The sequence below is a fragment of the Pinus tabuliformis genome, chromosome X (genome assembly GCF_031772625.1).
Source record: "Pinus tabuliformis cultivar Carrire ecotype Pingquan chromosome X, CPIR1, whole genome shotgun sequence".
Lineage (NCBI taxonomy): Eukaryota > Viridiplantae > Streptophyta > Pinopsida > Pinales > Pinaceae > Pinus > Pinus tabuliformis.
The window spans coordinates 74308211-74330609 of NC_142308.1; the positions used below are offsets into that span (position 1 = coordinate 74308211).

The 22399-nt window shown below is 37.0% G+C and overlaps 1 pseudogene; it reads right to left on the minus strand.

The window, feature by feature from the left end:
- Positions 1–5816: 5816 nt before the first annotated feature.
- Positions 5817–17414, minus strand: LOC149138423 (uncharacterized; annotated as a pseudogene).
- Positions 17415–22399: the final 4985 nt, after the last annotated feature.

The following is a 22399-nucleotide window of genomic DNA, read 5'->3' on the forward strand; positions in this document are numbered from 1 at the left end:
TTCCATAAGAAACAAGTATTATTGTCCCTCATCTTAGCTGTAGGATATGCTCTCGGTATATTTGGTTTTCCTATGATAAAAAGAGAGAGGGAGAGTTGTGCCTTGGATTGATTCGCCAAAACAAATCTATAGACAAGATGGAGTGTGGCATGGAGATTGCCACAAGCGATAGGGGACTGTTGTCCCTCAACTTGACATGATTACTAGGACTACAGTATCTTCTCTTGACGTCCTTGGTGTGCAGAGTTTGAAACGAAATATCACGCATACAACCCAAAATTTGACGATCAGGTCTCGCGCACTCCTCGCTTCTCTCATTTCTCACTTCAAACACATTAAGAACTTAAATCTCTTTGAGTGCATGGATCAATTGTAGGGCCAAGATCTCCATTTGGCTTTTGAATCTTATTAAGAATCTAGTTAATTTAATATTAAGGAACCCTAACCAACCACATAAATTCATTTCAAATATAGGGTTTTTAGGGTTTGTGAAAAATTGTACTCTAATGGATGATGTTTCCTTGACTTTCATACCCAATTTGTAGGATTAGGGTATTAAGGCCTCGACTAGCATTTGTAAAGGGCTTAACACTATCAATCTCATGAATTGTAGGAATTTGTCTGATAATGCATTGGAAAGCCATAAAAACAGTGACAATATCTAAGAATTGGGTTTAAAGGGTTGTTTTGGATTCAATCCATTTGTTTTGATAAAAATAGGTGAGAATTATCCAACGCTTCTAAGGTTCTCACTCAAGTTTCAACCATCTGTTGACAATAGCCTCACCATCCAGTCTCTGGCCACTCACTACTACAATCTGCAGGAACCCTGGTTTGAGACTTTCATACAAAAAACACGACCTCATATTATTTAATATTAAATGACTCAAAAGACCACCTACCACATCACTACATATAAATATTACGAGGTGGGCAGTGGTTCATATTTAAAACCTACACTTTCAATTTCTTCAAGCCCTCAAGAGTCTGACAAAATGAAACCCTGGATCATTTATTTATGCTCTTCCCTGCAAAATTTTATGCATTCAAAACCCCAGTCATTCACCTAAAAAATGTGATTTGTCACTATTAGCTATATAAATAGTCAATATACTAACAAGATTACCCAATTGAGAGGGGCAGTCACATGCTCTGCCCTTTGGGCACCCTGTTGTGTAGGTTATTTAAAACGACTTGTTTTCTAAGGAAGTTTTAGATAATAAATTTGGTTTTGTGGATAGGTGTTATAGTTCCATAGATATCTTTAACTGTTAGGGTTTAAATGGTATAGTTCTTATATAACCCTAAGGGTTTTAATGAACTTTGTACTCAAAGCCTTGAAAATTCCATAAATAACCCAAGAATTGACATTAGATTCTTACACTAACTAAATATATGCCAAGGGATATGAAATTATCTGTTATAATGTTCACAATATGGTTTCTTAGGTTTCATTTATGAAAAATCTGAATGTTAAGGTTGACATATCTTGAATAGTAATTTCATACTAAGGCAAACATTTTGTTTATGGCACATATTTGCTACTAATTTCTTCTTCTATACATGATCTCAAACTTTTTAAAAAACCAATTGGTGCATTAACCTATGAAGTGACCAACTTAGAGTTTAAACAAATTTTCATTTTTGGCATTGTTACATCATTATTTTATGATTTTTTTAACCACTGGTCATTCTAGGGCATTAATCGGAAAATGATGGGAATGAAAACCTTTGGAACATATTTAAAATGTTAGGTATCTCAATAATCATCATTGGCACACTTTGTTTCAACATATAATCACATGTTGAACAACCCACTAAAGTTGTTGAGAAATATTTTCGATAACTTGGTTTCTTATGCTTAATTTCCATTGAATGTAACCTTGACTATTGGCTTTTGTCTAAAGTTGAGATATATTTTTTTAATTAAGAACTAATTTCTACAGGTGTATCTTCTTTTAAGTTTTGAATATTTCAAGTAAGTGCAGACACACATGGTACTATTCATTAAATTTATATTAAACTTTGAATTTGCTCTGAAAATGATCCTTTAAAAAAAATCTCACTGTTATATACAACAACAACACCATAAAATATTTGTTGTCTTTTCCACTGTTGTATTTAAAGCATAAATCAACCTTAATGACTTCCATGACATCAATAACATCACAAAATTCCTCACCTTATATGGTTGGTGATTTCATATTCTTCTCATCTTGTTATAAAGAAAGAACATTTTGGAATAACTAAGGATTTGAACTAATATATGCACTTATTTCACATATTTGTTCCACTTAAATCATTGTATGCACTTCAAATTCCAAAGATATTTCATATTGATGTAAGACACTCATTTTGTGTTGTCATAAAAAAATTCACTATAGAGGATTGAAGGGAGAGCCCAAGGCCTCATGGACAAACTACCTACCACATGGCAAGGAAAAAGGGGCACAAAAGGCCTTTTCTTGAAATATTGAATATAGAGTGTTTATAATGATTCTTGTAGCTGAGTCTTGGGGTTGTTTAACATTCTAAGAATGGAAACAAGTGAATGAAGCCCATGAGGTAGACAAGAGGTTACCAAAAATGATTCTTGGGGCCATTGTCCTTCCATTTTACATGGCATTGGGTAAATAGCGTGCAAAAGTGAAATAAGGCATTCAATTATTTAGCCACAAGACATGGGGATCATGAGGAAGATAAAAATTCTACCACTACTCGTTTTTACACCCAATTTGTGGAAAAGGCTGCAGTGGAGGAGTTATTGAAGCAAATAAAAGCCAACCGAAGACTAGTAAACACTAATCTTTGTGTATTGAATTCTTCTATCATAGTAAGTTATTTATTCTTTTTGTGTTCACCCCATTTTCCTTTCTTGTAATGTTGTTGTAATTATTGTAAGAGCCATATCATAGGGTCTCCTAATAGCTCTATTTCTGAATAATTTAAATGCAATAAGAGGCAATAGTTTACTGACTTACAAGACTTTTAAACAAGTAAAATTTACCATTTACATTCTAATCCTTATAACTTATGGTGAATATTTCATTCTAATAAAATTTACATGAGTAATCTATGGAAGAATACCTGTACAGGTCGCTAGTGGAGATGTCTTTGTTCTACTGCTCTTGTTGAACACTCCTCTTGATGGACCCAACTAGATTTACCTCCCAGCCAACTAGGAAATAATACCTAGCTCAGGAAACCTCCACAGGTTCCCTATCCTTCTGAGCCCAAGTCCAACCAGATGTAGTGTGTGTGTCCAAGATGAATGATCTAGACCAAGATGAACAACATTTCCCTCCTCTCAACAACCCAAGAAACCTTCATAGGTTCCTAAGGTCTCCAAAATCACAACAAATCTTAAAATCACAACCAACCCCACGATCATAAGCAAGACCCCACCTCTCCCTTTCTCCCTTCCTCCTTCCCTTTTTATACCCTCCCTCTCTTCTCCATCTCAACCACCTCTCATTAATGTCATTAACTTCTCATCCATCCTTACATTTGACTTCTCCTCTCCCAAGTAAAGCTGGGAGTACATTTGGAATTGTGACATGAATATAAAATTGGGAAATTAATGGGAGAGGACCGTGTCTCCTCCCAAGTAAATCTGAAAGTACATTTGGGAATGTGAGATGAATATATATATTGATAATTAAATGGAGAGGACCATGTCTTCTCCCTAGTAAATGTGAGGGTACATTGGGGAATGTGAGATATATATATATATATATATATATATATATATATATATATATGTATGTATATATATATAGATAGATATAGATATATATATATATATATATATATATATATATATATATATATATATTGATAATGAGTTGGAGAGGACCATGTCTTCTCCCAAGTAAATGTGAGGGTACATTGGGAAATGTGAGATGTAATTAAATGGAGAGGACCATGTCTTCTTCCTAGTAAATGTGAGGGTACATTGGGGAATGTGAGATGAATACATATATTATTCGAAATAATGGAAGGAGACCATATCCTACCTAAGATTCAATTTGAAAAGGTAAGTTGGGAATTTGAATAATAGAAATCATGAATTTTATATTGGACCAATATTTCTCAATATTTTCAAATAATGTAAACATTAATAAAATTTGCAGGATAAGATTTAAGTGGGGCATTACATACACCCCTCCTTCAGAGAACTTTGTCCCGAAGTTTAGAATGAAAATATACAAGGAGTTCTAAAGTATAACAAACCAGAGAGAGTTATAGCAGTAAAATTTGATAAGTTAGACAATGACATTACTTCCCATCAAGAGTCTTCAACTGATCTATATCCTCCTATCCATCCTGACCTACTTCCATTCCCACCCTATCCGTCCTCTGTTTCTTTATCAGTGGCAACGGCCATACTAACCACTGATAAAACCGACATGGTGGAAGCGTCGAATACATCAACCTAACCTCCCCAGCAGGCAACTGGCAATCATCATCACACGTCTAGAGGAGCGTGTCCATCACTGCCCTCCCATGATTCCAGGTTTCGGAGGATACACGGTGGGAAATGTCTCCAACCCTCCTTCAAAACTAGGGTCAACACCCTAATATGGACCACACTACAGAGCTGGTTGGACTTGTCATCGAATAATCTAGTCAGGTCATCTTGCCACCTGTCATTTGCATTTTACTCATGTCATAAGAGTGCATATCAAGTAGATACCAAATGTAATAGAAAAATGTACATTGTACCTTTCCTCATTGGTTGTCTTGACCTTCCTCAATAGAATAGTAGATCTTGGTTATCATACGGTTCTTTCCAATCTGTAGTTTAGTTCTCATCCATGCATATATATAACCACAAAATAGATATAGATACATGATCTTAAACATCATGTTTATTAAGCCCAGTGTCCACGTGTCAATTTTTGTTTTTCATACTAGAAATAAACCTTACATTAGATAAATCGTAATTTCACTAAGTCATTGATTAGATAAATCATATCTATATAAGCCTATATGATGCAACAATAACTCTGACAAGTCATGCACTAGATAAATTGTGACCAAGTAAGTCATGCATTTGGTCATACATCCAACATTTCCATCATCAATACCAAATCCATCAATTGATTTTTATGTGTCTAACCAAATGTATATAATGTTCATCAATAACAACATGGAACTACAAAATAGAACCTTACCATAGGTGGCTATCTACGTTAAAATGGGCATCATAAATGCTCTGTGCCTATACTTTTGATGATGTTGATTGCCATATTGCTTAGAAACTTTAGTTGGACCTTCTTTGGCTCCTAGCTGGTTGTGTCACATGAACTTCTAGTTTTTTTCATCCTCAAGGATATCATAAATAGAAACAAAAGGAAAAACAATTGCCTTTATAGAGCACTTATCTCACATTTTAAGTGAGAGACATACTTCTCAGCGCATCAATTACAATTCCAATGGATACCCACATGCTCTAAAATCACAAATATATGGGAGGAAAAGTTTGGCTACATTGAGATAGATAAAGGTTGAAAAACCAGAAGCACTAAAATTCCAAGTCGGTCCGTGACAACAATCTTCAACTCTAAGAATTGACCATCCTTTATGAGCTTAGGACCTCATTCTTCACCAGCACATTCATAAATTTGTTTAGGTACTAAAGCCAAAATTGACACCATCACTTTTGAGGGAAAAAATAATTTCTCAACACAGTTGCCTTCTTCGGTTGTTGCTCAAACAGAAATTGTCACTGAAATAGAAAACAAAGATCGTATCATTCCAGGTAGCAACTTTGCCCTAAAGGGGGAAAAGCACATTGTAGAGAAATAAAGTAACTAATCCTCTCCTTCCAATATTCTCTGAAACCTTTCAGTGACCTTACTTAGCTTCCTCTCCTTGCAACAGAGGTGATCAAGCAATTCCACGTACCTTTAGAAGGAGCAAAACCCCTATCTGCTAAGCCATAAAGAGTCTTAGTGGCATCTAGTATCTTGCCCACTTTAGTGAGACCAACAAGCAATGCATTAGAAGTCTTAAAATGGGGAATGAAACCCCTCTTCAACATCTGATCAAGAATAGCCAAAGCCTTCTTAAATTCCCCTTCCTTGCAAAGAAAATTGAGCAAAACCCTATAGCTCGCCCTATTCGGAACACACCCATAGCGCGATATCTCATCTAGGACCACAAAAAATTCCTCGAATTTGCACTCCCTACACAAACAACCGATTAATATATTGTAAGTAATAATATCTGACGCACACCCTGCAGCCTTCATCTCCACAATCCTCCACAATCATTCTCTACGCCTCCTCAGTCTTGCCCTGTTTGCAAAAGAAATTGATCAGGGTTGTATAAGTCACTGCATCGGGCCGAAAACTGGTTGTGAGCATTTCACCCAAGAGCTCAGAGGCCTCATGTGCCCTCCCTTCCTTGTACAGGCCATTCATAATATAACTAAAGTTGACATTGTTGGGTTTACACTTGTTCTCCTTCATCACATCAAATATCTTCATTGCTTGTTGGGTCCCTATAATATTAGTGATTACCCCATTACTATTGTAGTTGCATCCCTTATTAATATTTTTGTGCCCCTATTATCCCCATATTGTTATTACTGTGCCCCATAGAATCCCTCTATTGTTATTTTTGTGGCTTTATATTATTATTGTTAGGTCGGCTGGGTTATGTTGTGACTCCTTAGACTCCTATATATAGAAAGGAGGTTTTGTCATTTGAATCATCCAAGAATTGTTCATTTATGTAATGTAAAGGAGGTTTCCCCCTCGAAGAGGCTGAATTCTAAGGCGTTGATCTTTCTTTTCTATCTTTTCTTGAGCTGGTTTCATAACATTTGGTATCAGAGCTTTGGATTCTAGGGTTTCGCTGCTCCAAATAGGTCATCATGGCATTTTCGCTATAAATTTTTTTCTGTGATGTTTCAGAAGCTAAAAAAAAAACCATTTGAGAATACATCGCGTTGAACCTCGGGTCCAAATTTTAGAGCTTTTTTGCACTATATTTGCAGAGATATGATCTGAGGAAGTTGGTCTTTTTGCAGACTCTTGAATTACATTCCAAACAGGTGACCTGGGGAAAATCATCATAACTTTCTCTCTGAGCATCGGATTGAAATTTCGTAAGAAGTTACAGAAAGAGGACAAAATTTAGTTTCTTGTAGATATTGTTCAAAGCAAAAGGTCAAAACAATGACTTGTGACACGTCGTACAAGTTTTGTCTACTGAACTAGTCTATAATCAAGTCACTGTGGGAGATTTCGCATAACCCTTCCTTGGAGAATCCAATTTTGGTCAGACTGGTGGCATTGGAAAGAGAACATGGAGGGCTAATATAGGTCACAATTTCAAAACTGGATTATCAGAAACTACAGAGATACATCACAGGCAATATCGAGCTCCTCCAAAGTGAAAAAAGGTGTGTAGATTTTTTTAAATTTTTGCTTCAGCTTGGTTTGAAAATTTATTTTGAAGGAATTCAAAGGGCATAGTAGAGAATTATTATCAATAATTGATGCCCCGAGGAAAGAAAATGTAAACACCTAGTAAGCAACTTGAAAGCTCTAGCATGACTCATGAAGAAGAGGAAGAAATGCTACATGATATATCAAAATTACAAGAACAAGTGCAACAAATGTCACTCTCACAAAAGCTAACAGAAGCTAAGATAAATGGCGTGGAATCTAAGATAAAGGGCATGGAAGCTAAGATGGACAATTTGAAGATAGATTTGAAGACAGATTTGAAGAGAGACATGGCAGATTTGAAGACAGATTTGAAGATAGACATGGCAAATTTGAAGACAGATTTGACAAATTTTCTACAAGAAATACTTACTAATGGTGAAAAGGTAGTAAAGGAAACTCATGATGTGAACAAAAGAAATGTTAATCATGATTTCTTAGACTCTAATGTGGGATCGAAGACCCACCATATTCCAAAAATCGATATGAGGAATTTTGATGGCAAGGATCCCGCAACATGGATATTACAGATGGAGCAATTTTTCGATCTCAATAATGTGCAAAACACAAAAAAGGTACGTATTGCAACTTTATATTTGGAACCAAATCAATTTGTATGGTATCAATGGCTTTGCTCTCATAAAAAAATTATCACTTGGGCAATTTTTATGGAAGAATTGACAGCACATTATGAGGATACAAAAAGCAACACTTTTTTTACCCAATTGATAAGTCTCAAACAAAAGGGTTCAATAATGGAGCACATTGAGGAGTTCCAAAAATTGAACATAAGGGTAAAAAATATTCCAGAGAAGCATAGGATTTATGTGTTCATAGGGAGTTTAAAGGATAATATCGAACATGATGTTTGCCTTTGGGAACCTGATTCATTAGAGAAGGCATTCAGGTTAGCAAGAAAAATGGAAAGAAAAATTATGGCAACCAGGAAGCATACCACTCACAACTATAAAGATGGAAGTGTTGTTTCCCCTAGTCTTCCACAACATATAAGGTTGACACCACAACAATTGGAAGAAAAAAGAGCAAAAGGGCTTTGTTACAGTTGTGATAGCAAATACAATAAAGGTCATAAGTGTGCTGAGAAGAAATTATTCTACATAGATTGCAAAAAGGAAGAATAAAAGGAGCAAGAAAGGTCAAAAGAAGAGGATATACTCCAGGAACAAAGCCTAGATAAAGAAGAAATCAATCTGACCATATCTTGTAATGCATTGGCGGGAATTACCACTCCTCAAACCATCAAGATAGAAGGACAAATCAAGAAGAAAAAGGTAATAGTGTTGATTGATTCAGGAAGTACCCACAATTTTATTCATTGTAAGGTAGCAAAAAAATTGAATTGCTTCTTATATCCAGCACCAGAGTGTCAAGTGATGGTTGCAAATGGAGGAAAAATAAATTGCTCTGGAAAGTGCCATAATATCAAGCTATCGATGGGAGAATATGTATTGACTAGCCCAATGCTTTCCATTCCAATGGGAGGTGTTGATGTTGTACTAGGAGTCCAATGGCTACAATCCTTGGGTACAATAGCTTTTAATTTTCAATAACTTTTCATGAAATTTTCTATGGAAGGAAAGGAAGTTGAATTAAGGGGTATTGCAGGGAAACCGGGAAAGATAATCATCTCTAACGGTATGACAAAGCTTCTAAAAAAGGAAGAAAGGGGTGTAATTGCACAATTATGTTCGCTAGATGTTTCCACATTGCAATCATCTATTTCTCCAGATCTCCAAAAAGTCTTGGACAATCATTCCAAGGTATTTGAAACTCCCAAAGTTCTCCCACCTATTCGTGATCATGATCATGCTATTCATCTGATTTCAGGAAGTGTTCCTCCAAACATCAAGCCGTATAGATATCCCTATGCCCAAAAGAGTGAAATTGAACGTATGGTTGCAGAAATGCTAGAGGCTGGTATAATTCAACCGAGTCAAAGTTCTTTCTTTGCTCCAATAGTATTAGTGCACAAGAAGGATGGATCATGGCGCATGTGTTTGGATTATAGGGAGCTCAACAAGCTCACTATTAAAGATAAGTTTCCCATTCCCGTCATTGATGAATTACTGGATGAATTGCATGGATCAATTTACTTCACCAAGTTGGATCTTTGTTCAGGATATCATCAAATCAGAATGAAGACTGAAGACATTCTGAAAGCAACATTTAGAACTCATGAGGGTCATTATGAATTTTTGGTCATGCCTTTTGGCCTTACCAATGCACCTTCAACATTTCAAGGTTTGATGAATTCCATTTTCAAACCATTCCTTAGAAAAATTATGTTAGTATTTTTTGATGATATACTAATCTACAACAAGTCTTGGAAGGATCATGTTGAACATGTTGACAGGGTGCTACAACTATTGGAGGAGAAACAATTATATGCAAAGAGATCCAAATGTTTCTTTGGAGTACAAGAGGTGGAATATCTGGGTCATATTCTATCTCATGAAGGAGTTAAGGTAGACCCTAGCAAAATCAAAGCTATTAAAGAATGGAAAATCCCCATATCCATAAAGCATCTGCAATGATTTCTCGGGTTGATAGGGTATTATCGCAAGTTTGTTAAGAATTATGGGAGAATAGCAAGACCTCTAACAACATTATTGAAGAAAGATGCATTTTCATGGACTCCAGAAGCAACAAAGGCCTTCGAACATCTTAAAGAGGAAATGTGCCAAGCATCGGTCTTAGCTACACCAGACTTCACAAAAACCTTTATTGTGGAATGTGATGCTTCAGGAAATGGAATTGGTGGTGTTTTAATGCAAGATGAAAGAGCCATTGCTTTTGAAAGTCATCCAATCAAGGGAAAGCTTTTACACAAAGCTATTTATGAGAAGCAAATGTTGGCAATACTCCATGCACTTAAGAAATGGCGACCCTACCTAATGGGAAGACACTTCAAGGTAAAAACAGATCATGATAGCCTTAAATACTTTTTAGAACAAAGATTATCCTCTGAAGAGCAACAAAAGTGGGTCACAAAGTTGAGTTATGACTTTGAAATCATCTACAAAAAAGAGAAGAAAAATGTGGTGGCGGATGCACTCTCAAGAAAGGATGAGGATGTGGAAGCATTGTTGTGCGCCATTTCTATTATCCAACCAGATTGGATAAACGAAGCAAGGAAGGAATGGAAGAATGACGAAAAAGTGTGGGCACTTATTCGAAAGTTACAACAAGATTCCAGTACGTCTGATACATTTAACTGGCAAAATGATTCTTTATGGTACAAAGATCACTTATACCTCTGCAAGAATTCCCAACTAAAACAAAATATTCTTATGGAATTGCACACTTCTCCCTTAGGAGGGCACTCAGGATTTTTAAAAACCTACCACAAGGTTAAGAAGGAATTTTTTGGGGATGGCCTTAAATCGGATATTCAAAAATTTGTGGTGGAATGATTGGTTTGCTAACAAAACAAAGTTGAAACAATTAAGACACCGAGTCTATTACAACCTTTATCCATTCCAAGCCAACATTGGGAGGAGGTTTCAATGGATTTTATCACAGGTTTACCCAAGTTTGAGGGAAATAGTGTCATCATGGTGGTAGTTGACAGACTTACCAAGTATGCACACTTTTGTGCATTATCACATCCATTTAAAGCCAATACAGTTTCTACTGCATTTATGGAAACAATTCAAAAGCTACATGGAAACCCAAAGATTATTGTAAGTGACAGAGATCCCATTTTCATTGGAAATTTTTGGACAAATTATTTTCTTGTCTTGGTACTCCGTTAGCTCATAGCTCATCTTATCATCCTCAATCGGATGGGCAAACTGAGATAGTAAACAAATGTTTGGAAGGATATCTTCGTTGCTTTGTATCTGATAAACAAACACAATGGGTCAAATGGTTGCCTCTGGATGAATGGTGGTATAACACTTCCTTCCATACAACAACAAAAATGACCCCATTTATGGAACTTTATGGATATCAGCCACCATCCATCACATCATATTTAAGAGAAAATTCTAAGGTTCAAGAAGTGGAACATCACATCGAACATCAACAACAAGTCCTCCAACTCTTAAAGGATAACCTCGTGTTGGCACAAAATAGAATGAAACAACAGGCAGATCAACATTGCAGTGAAAGAAGTTTTGATGTAGGTGATTGGGTATTCCTACAAATAAAGAAAATGTCCCTCAAGCAAGCTAAGAAGGATAATAAATTATCACCAAAGTATTATGGTCCATACAAGGTGTTGCAAAAGATTGGTACTATGGCATACAAATTGGAGCTTCCTGCAACTTCTCGATTGCACCCAGTTTTCCATGTTTCATGTTTAAAGAAGGTTATAGGCAACCATCTCCCATTTCAAACAATATTGCCAGAACTTGATGAGGAAGGAAAAATTATATTGGAACCGGAAGCAGTCACAGAAACAAGAACTCGACAGCTACGAAATCGATCAATTTCGAAGTATCTTATCAAGTGGAAGAACTTATCCGCTGAAGATTCCACATGGGAGGATGAAAATTTTATACAGAAGCATCCAGAACTACTCAAGTGTTGAGGACAACAATTTTTTGAAGGAGAGGGGCATGTTGGGTCCCTATAATACTAGTGATTACCCCATTACTATTGTAGTTGCATCCCTTATTACATCCCTTATTAATATTTTTGTGCCCCTATTATCCCCATATTGTTATTATTGTGCCCCATATTATCCCTCTATTGTTATTTTTTTGGCTTTATATTATTATTGTTAGGTCGGCTGGGTTATATTGTGACTCCTTAGACTCCTATATATAGAAAGGAGGTTTTGTCATTTGAATCATCCAAGAATTGTTCATTTATGTAATGTAAAGGAGGTTGCCCCCTCGAAGAGGTTGAATTATAAGGCGTTGATCTATATTTTCTATCTTTTCTTGAGCTGGTTTCATAACATCGCCCCATTCACATTCCCAGCATCACAAAATCCACTTTAAAACATTATATTCCAGTGCATCAGGAAAAGTCCCTTGGTCCGCATTCTTTCAAACACCCCGATGGCCTCCTTCGGTTTTCCCACACGACATAGCCCATCCATCAATGTTGAATAGCTAATAGCATTTGGGAGCACACTGAACCCTATCCATTGCCTCCAAAATCTCAAAGCCCTTTTCGAAATTTCCAGCCTGGCAATGAAACTTAATTAAAATATTAGAAATGTAGGCATTGGGAACTAACCTCAAATTCCTCAAATCTGCAACCACTTCCTCCGCCAAACCCAGGCGCCCGGTTTCCACAAAGAGATTAAACAGAGTACTCAAGGCCCACAACAATGGTTTACAATTGAAAAGCCTCATCCTGTAAAAGATTTCCTTTGATTTCTCGTGCATGCAGGCTCTGTAGTAGAGCTTCATGATATTTGTGATGAGACTCTCATGGCATCTGCAGCCCAGTATAGACATTTGTTTCAAAATCCCTTTGACGGCTTGGAATTTCTTGGCTCGGCTAAGCTTGTTGATGAGGACATTGTAGGTTGTAAATTTGTGATAACACCCTTGCCGTTTTGTGTCATTGTTGAAGATGTCCAACGATTTCTGAAGATCTGATTCCTTAGTTATTAGATAGACTACGTCGCTATGTGAAAGATATTTGATCGTTTTGGGCCCTTTAGGGGTCTTTTGCACGCCCTTTTTTGGTCTGCTAGGGTCCGAAAGTTTGAATTTAAAGAGGGTTTTGCGCCTGGCTACTTGTTGAGCAGGTTAGGCAAGTCCATGCTAAGGTTTTTGAATATGGACTAGAGTCTGATGTTGTTGTGGGAAATGTGCTTGTCACAGTATATGCTAAATGTGAGCATGTCAAGGATACATAAATGGTATTTAAGAAGATGAATGCGCCAGATTCTGTTAAGTTTGTGGGCCATAACCCACATTAGAATCAAAATATTTTATGGAAATTAGAGAAGATCTCACTCACGCCTTTCTACAAATAGTTGATGTGTAGCCAAAGAAAAAATTCAAAATTTAAGTGAGAATAACCCAGAGGCCTAGAGCTTATGTCTTGTACTGATTTCTTGTGATTCACAGACATTAAATAGCATTTCCCATCTTCAAATGAAAACCAACACCCAATATATCACGAGTAGAAGCAAAAGTTAAGCAAAATAAAAAAAATAAATAAATAAATAAAATCATGCGCACATTTTGTCAAATAGTTCATGAGCAACTTTGGATAAAGGTCAATTTTTTTTTTTTTTAGATTAGATATCAAAGAATTTGTGCATATATGGTGTGCTGATGACTTCTAGATACCAAAATGACACTTCCCTTACCAACAACTTTATGTGACCAGGCACATGGAAAAAGTATGGTCTTATTAGTGCCAACCAGCACCCCAATTTATGTTACCATGTAAAGGGTTGTGCACTGGGCACAATGGGGTAGCAAACTCAAGATGTGTTTACCAAGTCAAGCTCAATTCTTCTACCCCTAAAAAACAAGATAGAAGAATGGAAATGGTTGAGAAGAAAGGATACCAGTGCCTTATTTAACATGAGGATGAATCGATCTAGATTTTGCTAAGGGAAATCACTCTAGGGGCCAAAGAAATAGTGCATTTGTTGAGATATCCAAACAGAGTACAATTCTTCCCTTGATTATTGAGCACACCCAAAATCTTCTTCACATTCCCTTGCCAGAGTGGGTAGGAAAATAAGTTATAAAACTATTAAGAAACCTTTCAAACATGATTTTTCACCGTAACTCAGAGAAAATGCAGCTGAGGAATTGCTTCTCGTGAGAGTCCTCTTTTTTTTTTATACATAATATAACAATTTTACCAAAATAAGAGAACTCCATAACCCATACTTACGAAGTTTCATATTCGATAGTGAACACGTAGCAAAAATCAAAGGGTGCACTTCAAAAGAAACCAACCACCAGCACTTTCAGAGAAATGAACCATGGCATGCAATCCTTCAACCCCCTTTAAAATAGTAGGGCAAGACTAATAAAAAGGCACAATTTCATCCCCAAACCTTCCATTTCTACATTCATGGAAAATGAGCCCAATTCCTTTCTAGAAGCTGAGCCCACTAGAATATGTGCACTCTCAAAACCAGCATTCACAACCAAGCCAAGACAAAGTAACAGGTTTCAAGGTCCAGAGTTTGAACCAAAGCTCTGATACCATGTGTAAGTGCCTTATCCTAGGGTCTGCTAGTAGCTCTATTTCTGAATAATTTAAATGCAATAAGAGGCAATAGTTTACTGACTTACAAGACTTTTAAACAAATAAAATTTACCATTTACATTCTAATCCTTATAACTTATGGTGAATATTTCATTCTAATAAAATTTACATGAGTAATCTATGGAAGAATACCTGTACTGGTCGCTGGTTGAGATGCCTTTATCCTGTTGCTCCTGCTGAATGCTCCTCTTGACAGACCCAACTGGATTTACCTCCCAACCAACTAGGAAATAATCCCTAGCCCAAGAAACCTCCACAAGTTCCCTAGCCCTCCGAGCCCAAGTCTAACCAGATATAGTGTGTGTGTCCAAGATGAATGATCTAGACCAAGATGAACAATATTTCCCTCCTCTCAACAACCCAACAAACCTCCACAGGTTTCTAAGGTCTCCAAAATCGCAACAATCCTAAAATCACAACCAACCCCACCATCATAAGCAAGACCCCACCTCCCATTTTCTCCCTTCTCCCTTCCCTTTTTATACCCTTCCTCTCTTCTCCATCTCAACTACCTCTCATTATTGTCATTAACTTCTCATCCATCCTTACAATTGACTTCTCTTCTCCCAAGTAAAGCTGGGAGTACATTTGGAATTGTGACATGAATATAAAATTGGGAAATTAATGGGAGATGACCATGTCTCCTCCCAAGTAAATCTGAAAGTACATTTGGGAAAGTGAGATGAATATACATATTGATAATTAAATGGAGAGGACCATGTCTTCTCCCTATTAAATGTGGGGGTACATTGGGGAATGTGAGATTAATATATATATTGATAATGAGTTGGAGAGGACCATGTCTTCTCCCAAGTAAATGTGAGGGTACATTGGGAAATGTGACATGTAATTAAATAGAGAGGACCATGTCTTCTCCCTAGTAAATATGAGGGTACATTGAGGAATGTGAGATGAATACATATATTATTTGAAATAATGGAAGGAAACCATATCCTACCTAAGATTCAATTTGAGAAGGTAAGTTGGGAATTTGAATAATAGAAATCATGAATTTTATATTGGACCAATATTTCTCAATATGTTCAGATAATGTAAGCATTAATAAAATTTGTAGGATAAGATTTAAGTGGGGCATTACAATTATGTTTTCAAATCTCTCCAATAATAGACAACTTTTATCCATTACACCATACTCCTCTAATGATGAATTACACTATTAGTCATGTATGTGCTTTATTCTTTTCAACTCTTCTTAGCTAACTTTCATTCATACCTAGCACCACTATTACTACCACCATTTTCCCACACATAATTGGCCTTTTAGGTAGTTCCATCTCTATGTGATAAAGGCTTGTTTCAACTTGAAAAATCTTATAGGAGTGTCGGTTTTCACCCTCAAAGCACAATTTATCAAGTTCTTATGTACCCTTTCCAACTAATTCCACCAAGCCTCAAATGTGTTAGGATTCCATACCTTACAACCATATAAGAAAACATTTGGAATGAGTGCCTAAAACAGGGATCAAAATTTTTTCCCAATCCCATACTTTGGATGTTCTATATCTATTTTGTAATTAAAAGTACACTTTTCAACTGTTTGACACCTCTTTCCTGTGCACATGTTTGGCTTAACCTCTCATTAAATTATAGCCCTATGTATTTTTAGTTTTGGGTGACTTCTAGTTGTTCCCCTTTGAAGCTTACCTATATTTTCTTTGGTTTTCTTTTGAGCAAGAAAAGGACCATGTTGATCTTCCATCGAATCACATTCATCTTTGCCTCTTTGTAGGGTATCTAACAATATGGCATCATCCACGTAAAGAAGTATTTTTATGAGGATTGTTATTATATTCACTCCTACCCCTCCTTTCAGATTTGTCCATTCCACTAGTTTGTCAATGTAGAATCCAAACAAAGTTGGGAGGATGCGTCCCTGTTTCACAACTATGTCACTATAAAATCATTTGGATAACCCTTCATTGACTCATATTTTTCCTTTGCTTCATCATGCATATTTTGGATAACTTCCCTCCACTCATCTTGAACCCCAAAATCCAATGGAATTTCCCATAGCTTCGTCCTCAAATGATATGGTGAACTATTGAGGAAGAAAGCAACAAAACCTAGGGAAATTATCTAATTGGAGTGACACCAAAGACTCGATACAAGGTGCAACATATCTATCTGAAATTTGTTGCATGCCTCAATGAAGAGAAACTCACTTCATATCCCCAAAAACATTTGGATAGAGAAAGGAGGTGAAGGCATATCATGAAGAACGAGATTTTAGTTGAAGCATTATTTCCAGATAGGTAGACACATTGAAAATGAACCATGTATGTACATACATTCTACTCAATCCCATTAATCAATTGAAAAATATATCATCAGAAGCGTGGTTTCTTGTATTAATATGTTTTTTTTAGAAAGGGGATATATATATATATATATCTATATATATATATATATATATATATTATATATATATATATATATATTAGATATATATATATATATATATAGTACTTGAAGAAATTTTCTTTGGGTCATACACAAGTAAAGCCATGGACTCATCCTTGTAAGCAATGAAAAAGGTTAAAGAAATATCAATGGCAAAAAAAGCACTAACGATGTTACCCACAATGAACACAACACGATGAATGGGTTCATGCAAGAATCTTGCTTCAAATGGTGAAATTCATGCTAAGTAAATTATGAGGGATCAGAAAATTTTGCCAGCACCTACACGCCATAGACATAACCAGTCCTCATTTCGTGCCTTCTACGAGTTCTCAATTTGTTCGGGTGTAAGAAGTTTTCTTAGATAGATTTTTGAATTCATTTATATGTATAAAAACATTTTACAAACCTCATCTTTATGTTGTTCATAACATTTCCCAAAGGTGGTTAACCAATAAAGGTGATAAGTAAACTAAGATATGGTGACCAGTGATTAATGAATAGGATATGTAGATGGAATATATATATTCCATAGTTGCAAAATGTATATATTAAATTGGTTTTTAGGCTTTTAAACTTGATCTTGGTAAAAGATAGAAATTGTTGGTGGTAGGGAATTAATGTTTGTACCAATAAAGAGAAATTATCAATCATCTATGTCACGTCCACACCCAAGGGTAAGCTCGAAAACACCCCACATAACATATCCTATCTGAACACCTACTATATCCGAGCAACCAACATGCTCCTAAATCCATGCCCTCGACCCTGCCTAGACCAGAGAGATCCTTATGTTGCACCTTACCCTTCTAAGTAGCACATTTCTTGGTGTTTCATGAAGAAATATCGGTTGTATGGTTTTTATTTCCTTGTTTATCATGGAAAGTCCTCACAATATAAAAAACTACGAATCACCTCTCATTACCTAACATACAGGGCCACTAATATCTTTAATGTTCATCAACTTTCCCCATAGGCCTTCATTGTGACATAATATCTAGAAGATTTTTGCTACCAAATCCTAATTGAAAACAAATTACTTGTTTCAACCCCCAACTTCCCCCAACCATTTTGAAACTCAAGATCTTTAGAAGAATTTAACACCTATTTTCTAGGCATGTATACTCTAAGCTCAGTTGATTAGTAGTTGACATTATTTCAATTACTAATTAGCCTTTCGAGTCATTAAATCTGGTATTTCTCTTTCCCTCTTTATTTGTACCACCAGAACAACTCCTAATTGACCACTAGAGGCCATGTCTGTTGTGTAAATACTTTAACTACTCATTGTCTAAAATTTCTCTGTCACATGAAGAAGAACTACAGAAAATCGTTCGGTGACGATAAAACCAACCATGGAGGGCTTCAAAATAAAGCTCATGCAATCACCATGAGGTATTTTTCCTGTTATGGGTCATTGTTTCTGAAAATAGCAACAATAAATATTAAAAATAACATCTAGAAATTCCCCCCCGATCGGGGTGGTTAATGCGGTGAGATGGGAATGCAGTAAAAGGACAAGGGGCGACAATTATGAGCCACCTTGCATAAAGAGATCGCGGCAGGTGGATTGTACGTTAGGTAGACTGGGCATCATTTTAAATTGCAGCAAGAAGGATAATCTTAAGTTCAGAGGTGGCGGAGGTGACGGCGGAACGGTGATGGGACAAGGACCAGGTCGCACAAGGGAAAGCCGAGGAGGAGCGGGCTGTTATGGCGAGTGCAGGCGGCAGAGAAAGACGGTGCAGTAGCATAAAAGAGGCCGGCAGGTGAGAGGGAATGGATACGGGTGGAGGCATAAGGGCAAGCAAGAAAGGAGCGTCCTCGAGGTGAGCGGAGGCAGGAAGGAAAAGGTGATAACTAGAGCAGGAGGAATCACACAGGGTCGACCTCCTGGGTTAAGGAAAATCCAGTGTAAGAGAATAGAGGACGGAATGAAGAGGACTGTAATGTCTGAGAGCAGGGGAGGAAGACCTTCGTGATTTGAAGGCATTAAGCCGGATCACTGGGAGGGAGAGGAACAGACCTGGGCAAAAAGGGAGGAGATATAGGACCTGGAACGGGACAGTCAACCGCAGATAAGGAAAAGCGAAAGAGGTAAAGGGAAAATTATGGAAGAAACACGATCAGCAAAGGTGGAAATAAGAGACAAGAAACTCAGAGGCCGAGAAGAGGATGTAGACACGGATCACCCGCCAGCGAAATAGGACAGGGAAGCAGAGCAAGGAAATACAATGTAGGCGGAGCAGGACGAGGAAGGGGCCGCAGAGGGAGAAGAGGACGTTGGCAAGCCGGTCACCAGGAACAGGGACGCACCAAAACAGCAGGAACCAAACGTGGAAGGAAAACGATGAAACGCTAGGTGCAGTATGCAGAGAGGGCATACAGTAAAGACATGCATGCAGATATTAGGAGGATAATTCAGAATTTGGAGGAGGAGGCGACCCAGGAGCAGTCAGAATCCGAGATGGAGGACTGGGAATATCTGTTGCCACACCCTAGAAACACCATAGGACGTATGTCCCTGTACAAACAGGCCTTACATGTGTATTGGGTCATGAAGCGGTTGTTAGCAAAGGCCATGGAACAGAAGGCCATGGAGATGGCTGAACTGGCCCAAGGCATTCCAAATCTAAAGAAAGAGATAAACAACCTTCGGATAACCCTTATGATGCAGGATGGCAAGCTTGACGAGATACAGCAGCAGCTAAAGAAGCTCACTCAGGAAGCAAAAGAGGAGGAGCACCAGCCGAGCGCAATGGAAGAATGATTTTTCAAGATATGTCTATTATCTCCATAGTTAGGAAGCCGAACTGCATGCTACCCTCTGTTATCTTTTATAATGCAGTTAGCAAACAGTGTTAGCTTCTTTGAATGGTTAGTATATATAGCATGGAAAAACAGACTCAGTAAATTTTGTTTTTGGATAGCTATTAAGAACCTCAGATGGCCAAAAGACCCGGTTTCCCTTCGGGGCAGGTTGAGGCCATCGTATGTATGTACTGGTTTTAACTTTTTCTAATATAAATGGTTCCATCTTAGCTTAAAAAAAAAAAAACATCTAGAAATTCCAATTTAATTTGTCCTTGAATTAAATTGTAATTATATTCTCATAGCAACTTGTAATAGTTAATTAAGTTAAATTGACTTAATTGACTTAGGAAATTTGAGTTGGAAATCTATCTATAGTCATGTAGAGTGATCCCTAAATTTTAGGGGCCCAGGTTGAGTTCTTTTGATTTTTAATTAGATAACTCAACCTAACTGAGTTATAGTCAGTTAAACTAGTTCTAATTGTTGGCGGAACTAGTAGAGGTCTAGTAGTGGAGTAGTGCACTAGTGCATCACCAGCACCACACGAGTTAACTAAAGATTCTAGCATCCAGAAATTCCAATTTAATTTATCCTTGAATTAAATTGTGAAATAAATTGCAATTCTATTCTCATAGTAACTTATAGCAGTTAACTAAGTTAAGTTGACTTATTTGGCTCAGTAAATTTGAGTTGGAAGTCTATCTAGAGTCATGTAGAGTGATTCCTAAATTTTAGGGGTCCAGGTTGAGTTCTTTTGAGTTGTAATTAATTAACTCAGTCTATCTAAGTTAAAATCAGTTAAACTAATTCAAACAATTGGAGGAACTAATAGGAGGTCTAGTAGTTGGGACAAGCACCAGTGCAGCTACACTACTCCACCAGTTAACTGAAGATTCACTCATAAATAACTCCTGCATGTTAGTTCAGAGGAAGACACAGTTGAAATTAGAGTTCAAGGACAATGTATTATCAGTTGTATAATTTTCCAAGTTGTACAGACGATGCATGCAATTAGTTGAGGACCTATGTTTTGATTGTGCACTTATGGAAAGAGAATTTCCACATTAAATAGAAGCTAATTCTCTTAGGAACTGCACAAGGAATCAGGGGCTTGGCAGGCAGTAGAATTGCCTAATTGTTGGCTTGAGCTGGCTTATAAGGTAGAGAGTTAGATAGTACTAGTGCAAGAATTGTTTAGGATGAAAAAGCATTGTATTTTCTTCTTAGATCTTCTAGTTAATGCAATATAGATAGTTGGGGTTTTTAGTAGTTTCTTTCCCCAGATAAATATTATGTTGTTTGTAATTGATATTCTTCCTCTTTCTACTTGTTGTTTTCATCGATCAATTTTGGTTTCCACTAAGGAGTAGAGTGGATTTTTGTCTTGTGTTTTAGCATATCACAGAAGTTGTTGAATCTACAAGGTATCAAAGCTGAATTCACAATAGAAGAGAAGAATTCAAATTTTTTCTTGCAGATTGATGGAGATCTAGTTCAGGGAATATATAGAAGACCCTATGTGAAGACTTCTTAATGGAGCTAGAATTATTCTAGAGGGAAGATCAGTGAGCCAATGTTTAGTGACACAAAAGGAGTTGTGATCATTGATATTGGCAGATTAAGGAGCAGGAATTTTTTGGGCGACAAGTTTGCAGAGAATATTTGAAATTTTTTGTTGAAATTTTTCAAAAACAAATATCAAATTTGGATTCCTTGTGAAAGCATACCCAAATTAAAATAAATAAATAAATAAATCATCCAAATCGGAGTTTGAATGAGGGAGATACTGCCGATTTAAAATCACCTCTTTTTCAGAATATTTTTTGACGACGGGAAAGATGAAACAGATTGTTGTGCGAGGCAAGAACCTGTATGCACTTGAGGTACAAGATGCATGAAAATCCTTGAGGAGAAAGGAAAATGTTAGAGACTTGGTGGTTGAGAGGGAGAGTGAATTACCTCTCAACATGCAGCCCCAGAAGAAGCCTCAAAAGCAGCCTCAGAAAGTTGTGGAGTAGCCACAATTAGAGAAGTAAAGAGGAGACTGAGTGGAGACATCCACTCAAGCAGAGACCTCTAGTAGGGGGAAATTTTGAGCCAAGTGGGAAGAGGGAGCACATGCATCCATACCTCTAAGTGAGAAGTGGGGCAATGTGAAGTAATAGTGCCAAGAGTGTAGAAAAGTGGGCAGGGTCCATCGAGAGGTTTTGTCTCATGGATCATTACGTTGCTATGGAAACCCACAATACACAATAGTAGGATGGATCAGTGGCAGTTGATGCAGTCAGATATCAGAGTGACAAAGGTAGAGGGTAGCAACAATCATATACTGTAGAGCGTAGAGCAGAGTTGACAGCAGTGCAGATGGCACAGAGGCAGAGTCAACATAAGCGCAAAGTTTTCAGTCGACAGAAGCAGAGCTAGTAGCAGTCAAAGACTTCGGTGATTTATGCATCATACCGATTAAATTTGGATGGTTTTTT